Source organism: Sinocyclocheilus rhinocerous, unplaced genomic scaffold (assembly GCF_001515625.1).
Source record: "Sinocyclocheilus rhinocerous isolate Xijiao unplaced genomic scaffold, SAMN03320098_v1.1 scaffold463, whole genome shotgun sequence".
Lineage (NCBI taxonomy): Eukaryota > Metazoa > Chordata > Actinopteri > Cypriniformes > Cyprinidae > Sinocyclocheilus > Sinocyclocheilus rhinocerous.
The window spans coordinates 267001-273288 of record NW_015627535.1 but is presented as its reverse complement, the minus strand read 5'-3'; the positions used below and the strand labels follow the sequence as shown (position 1 = coordinate 273288).

Here is a 6288-nt window from a genome sequence, read left to right as displayed (position 1 = left end):
CAGCACGAACTGTTTTTATACAGTCTATGAGCACGAAGCGCTTACAATGCGCATCCGGTGTGCAGAATGATGCGCTGGAAGCAACATGGCTTCCTTTTTGCAAAAATCATGGAAGTCCTTTTTGCAAAATCATAGACATGTATTTACAAATCAAGTGACAGCTTGACTGGAAAGAAAAAAAAAATCTTGGATTTGGATCGGCCCTCTCTGACCGATACCCGATCCGAGAAAAATGGCACTATCGGAGCCGATACCCGATATGAATATCGGATCGGCGCATCCCTAGTCCAAACAGTTGATAAAAACCATCACAATAATCCACAAATAATCCACACAACTCCAGTCCAACAGTTAATGTCTTGTGAAGCGAAAAGCTGCGTGTTTGTAAGAAACAAATCCATCATTAAGATGTGCTTAACTTAAAATATGAGTCTTCTATTCATAATATTGCTTTCTCCAGTGAATAAGTGGTCTCATCTGAATCAGGAGAGAAATATGCACAGATCAAGCAACGTTTACAAGCAAAAACAGTCCAAATAGTTCAAAATATGTTGTTGGATATTGATGTGAGAGGAGAACAGGAGATGGACTTTTTCGCTGGAGGAAACATTATTATGGATTATGGACTCATTTAAAGTTAAAACACCCTAATGATGGATTTGTTTCTTACAAACACAGCTTTTCAGACATTAATTGATGGACTGGAGTGGTGTGGATTACTTGTGGATTATCGTGATGTTTTTATCAGCTGTTTGGACTCTCATTCTGACGGCACCCATTCACCGCAGAGGATCCACTGGTGAGCAAGTGATGTAATGCTACATTTCTCCAAATCTGTTCCCATGAAGAAACAAACTCATCTACATCTTGGGTGGCCTGAGGGTGAATACGTTTTCAGCTAATTTTCATTTTTTGGGTGAACTACTGCTCTAATTCTTACCTGTTTTGTGATGAGCTGCTTTTATTTTGTTTTATGTCATCAGCTTTTGTGCCTATATCAAATCACGCAACAAATAATGCATTAATAACTGCGAAGATTAATATTAGAATAAAATGCGAGCATAAATGATTCAGAAATATAAGCAAAAGCGGAATTTACTCAATCCTGCCATCTGATTGGATAGTGTGGTGACTGTCGATTGGCTGACTGCGCTATGAGCACCATTTGTTGCCTTTATTTGGTTGGAAGTACCCAAGTCAATGAGGTTTGTGTTCGCTGGATTCTGAAATACAACAATCAATTCTGAATGAATCAAATAAAGAATCGACATATAGTCATTATAGTGCATTTCATATCAAATTAATGAATTCTTACAGATTGTGCACTGTTCTGTTTGTCGAGATGTCTTTCAAATCTGAAAAAAAAGAGAAGTTAGGTAACACTGAGTTATGTGATTAAATGAACTAACTTGAAGTGAAATGTGACATCATTACAGGGTTACACATCATTAATTGAATTAACTCATGATTTCTCTGATTGTTTACGCTTACTTTATGAGTTTTAAGCATCCACAAAGAGCAATTTTTAGGATATTTAATACATTTATAATATATGTATATTTATTTATAAAAATGCCCATGAATGTTTAGGATTTTCTTTTTTTCCATAACCTTCCCAAGTCTGGAAAACCAAGTTTAAAAATTCCCTGATATGTCTAAGTTTGCCATAATAATAGGAACCCTGTTATTATAGATGAGCTCTCCAGTATATATGATATTTCCTAATTTCCACAATTGCCAATATTAATTAGGATCATTTGGCACTGTGGACTTCTGCTATTAATTGTGACTGTTATCGTAGTCTTATTATTTGTATAATATTATAGTTTTTATTCGTATATTGAATGAGCTTTTATTTTTATATTTACAGTTTTGATTGTTATTCATTTTATGTTTTTCTAAATATTACTATTTTTGTTTAATTTGTTAAATTTAGAATTAGCTAAGTTTTAGTATTATAGTACAGTTAGTCATTTTAGTGCTTCAACCTAAACTTATTTCAGTTCTAATTTTCATCTAATATTTATATTTCACTTTATTTTAGATTTCAATTAACAAAAATGTTTTTAATAGTTTGGTTAACGATAACCAACAGCAACACATGGCGCAATTCTTGTATTTTACCATGCAATGTTTTTGTTGTCCACTGGGTGGCAGTACACTGACAGTAAACTGCAGATAAAGAGAGCGTCTGAGGTTTGGAGGTCGGGTGGCAATCAGGGAGTAATCAGGGAGGCAAGGTTTTTACTCGGATACTCTTACTATTTCTGGCATGAAAAGATAAAGTAGTACGCTAAATATCAGATCAAATCAGATTTTTTTCAAAATTATGACGTTAGAAAAACACAAACAATAAATCAATAAGAGAACATGATGAATCTTTAACATTTTTGTATTTAATAATAATTGTACTTGATATTTTCATTTGCACAAACTGTTAATATACTGTAGAGTAATTACATTTTTTTATCTTTTCAAATGTTTTGTATATGTTTTTTTGAAATGGAGCTTTACTACCCCTAAATAGAATTTAGGCTTATTTCGAGCACAAAGTATGTGCTTTCTGCATATGTAATTGTTGCTAGTGTATTTGTTTAGTCAATGATTATTTTTATCTATTAATTTCCACCCAGTCATTATAACTGAGATGTGTGTTTGTCTGTTTTCGGGAACATTTAAACTTGTGTGCAAAACAATTCCACACACTGTTCAGGCCCTGTTATCTAGTACATACAAACAGTATTACTTTAATTTAACATGAATAGTTATGTGGCTACACTCTGGTAATAGTGTCTCTTTTGATAATTGCTCTTGTTAAGGTTAAAGGCAGAGTAAATGATTTTTCAAAAACGCTTTAAAAACTGATTCGGGCCGAATCGCAAAACAAACTTGTAGCCAATCAGCAATAAGGGGCGTGTCTACTCATGATGTGGAGGAGAGCGCGTTCAGTGCATGGGACGGACATTAGCCGAGCCGAGCGACAGAAAGATAGAGATGGCAGCAGTTTTCTGTCGGGATTTGTTGAGCCGCGCCGCTTACGTCCGTAGACACGGTGTAACATTGGTTTTGCTTTGTTTCACAGAACTAATCGTTGCCTGGGTTGCGTACGTATGTGTGGGGCGGAGCTATCAAAATAGGGGCAAGACCCTTTTGGGGTAGGGGCGTGTTTGTTTTGGTGATTTCAAATATAAACATTGGCTACCAGAAATCCCTTACTCTGCCTTTAAGTTCTTAATGTCTGAAGTAGCAGAACAACCAAGCAATCAGTGTAGCTCACGGCGCCCTCTATTGGTGAAAATAATCACTACACAACTGCTTCGGTAACCTGCAGGCTATTTTAATATGGATTTTTTGGAGTGTATTATTTTGTGGCTGTTTTGAATATGCTGTAAAACAGGGACATTTGCGAGAACGGGTCAAGTTATGGACAGGACACTAAAAACCAGGACTGTCCCCAGAAAACAGGGACGTCTGTTTAACCTATGCTAGTTGCAATCTGTGTTTATAGCATGTGAGATTCTGTGAGACAAGCAAGGAAAACACATATTGAACTTTGTGATGGAACTGTTTGACTTAAAGGGTTAGTTCACCCAAAAATGAAAATTAGCCCATAAATTACTCACCCTCAAGTCATCCTAGGTGTATATGACTTTCTCTTCTGTAGCGAATCGATGCGTTTTTGTAAGAAAAATATCCATATTCAAAAACGTAATAATCACTTTAATGTAGCTTGCGCTCACTTTTGTACACGGAAGCCGTTCCGGGCGGATGACGTATGGAGGTCAGCTTTGTGCATGCGCCGCTCAGAAGTGACGCACGTGTAAGCGCAGGGGAGAGATCAAAATAACTGAGATGTGTGTTTGTCTGTTTTCGGGAACATTTAAAATTGTGTGCAAAACAATTCCACACACTGTTCAGGCCCTGTTATCTAGTACATACAAACAGTATTACTTTAATTTAACATGAATAGTTATGTGGCTACACTCTGGTAATAGTGTCTCTTTTGATAATTGCTCTTGTTAAGGTTAAGTTCTTAATGTCTGAAGTAGCAAAACAACCAAGCAATCAGTAATTGCTTCGGTAACCTGCAGGCTATTTTATTATGGATTTTTTGGAGTGTATTATTTTGTGGGTATTTTGAATATGCTGTAAAACAGGGACATTTCCGGGAACGGGTCAAGTCATGGACAGGACACTAAAAACCAGGACTGTCCCCAGAAAGCAGGGACGTCTGTTTAACCTATGCTAGTATGCTAGTTGCAATTAACAAACATTAATTATGTATATTAAGTATATTAATTATTAATAGTACGTTTAAAAATTAACATGAACTCAGATTAATAAATGCTGAAAAAACAGTTAACTATCACTTCATGGTAACAAATTGAACCTTACTGTAATATGAATTAGTACCAAAAATGTTTAACATTATTTATATAAGTCTCACCCTGTTAGGGGTTAATTTTGTGATGAGCATCATATCATAAATAATAATAATCACATACACAAACACATAAACATTTATTAACATGCATTAATATTTATTAAAATAAATGTTATTTTCAAAATTTATGTGTGTGTGTGTATGTGTATATATATATATATATATATATATATAATGTTCTCTAATTTTGATCGCCACTTTGTGTCACACAGTGGAGATCAAAATTACTTGTTTTTTTCTGAAAATAACTTTTATTTACTTTTTAAGGAATATTAGCTGTGGGTATACCACTGTTATACTAACATGTTTGACCAAATAACCAAGGTATTTCACCAAAAACCTTTATTTTTTGTGGAAAACACAGTGATCAAAATTAGAGAACAGTAACCACTGTAGCACGAAAGAAGATTACAACTACAATTTTGGAGGGTTACAGCTGTCAGAAATGAGAAGTGTAGAGGCCTTCACTTTGAATAACTTCAGCACATCTGCGGCCGCAGGACAGCACTAGTTTCTCACACTGCACTGCTGTGATCTTGCTCCACTCTTCTTCTACTCTCTTTCATAGTTCAGTAACTGTAGTGGGTTTCTTAGCCATCTGTAAACAAGAATTTTCCAGAGATTTTCAGTCAGGTTTAGATTAGGACTCTGGGCCTCTATTTCATTAATTCAATGTTTTCAGCTTCAAGGAACTGCTTTATCCATGTGAGTAATTTATGGGCTAATTTTCATTTTTGGATGAACTAACCCTTTAACAACTGTGATGTGTATTTTATCTATTTTTAATATTATCAAGAAAGACGAAAGGTCTTTTTGGATCAACTATCATGTCATATACTTATTTACCATATTTTTTACGACACATTTACACCTTGCAGGTCTCTACGCGCATGAAATGAACATTCATATAATGTTCACAAACATCATGTCATCAAGACAATTTGCCTCTAACCTGTGATACTGTACAAACGTGGTGTTAACGTCATCGTTGGCACAGAGTAACTGCTCTATAAGCTTCTCATCGCTCAGTCTGGGTATGAGCTCCACCATCCGGCCCTGCATATCTTTGGTCATGGAGTAGAGCTGCTACTGACCGGCAGAGAGAAGAGAAACAGCAACAGTCCTTCACATTTATAGGCCTAAAATCATGACTGGAGGATGAGTGTGTACATGCTGAAAAAAGAAAGTAAGGGTGTGTGTTTGATTCCCACCTGTATTAGCTCTGTGTCCGATGGCTCAAGACTTGCAGGCTCCATCTGACTCATCATGTCTGACATCACCGATATATTATTATGCACCACCTCCAGTTCAGTCTTCAGTGTCTTCATCTGAAACACAAACACACTTGAAACCAGCAGAATTCAATAATACAGTAATAAAATCAATCATTTTACAGCATTTATTTACCATGATTAATGTTAAATTCTACATATACTCACGTTTTACATTTTAAGTTGTATAACTTAACATTAGTTCATGTACTATGAACAAACATTATGTATATTAAGTATATTAAGTATTAATAGTACGTTTAAAAATGAATATGAACTCAGATTAATAAATGCTGAAAAAACAGTTAACTGTCACTTCATGGTAACAAATTGAACCTTACTGTAATATGAATTAGTACCAAAAATGTTTAACATTATTTATGTAAGTCTCACCCTGTTAGGGGTTAATTTTGTGATAAGCATCATATCATGTAATATGCTAAATAATAATAATCACACATACACAAACACATATAAACATTTATTAACATGCATTAATATTTATTAAAATAAATGTTATTTTCAAAATTTATGTGTGTGTGTGTATGTGTATATATATATATATATATATAT

At 34.7% G+C, this 6288-nt stretch overlaps 1 pseudogene; it reads right to left on the bottom strand.

The window, feature by feature from the left end:
- The window catches only part of LOC107728723 (target of Myb protein 1-like), a 16028-nt pseudogene that overhangs the window by 1682 nt on the left and 8058 nt on the right, over positions 1-6288 (bottom strand).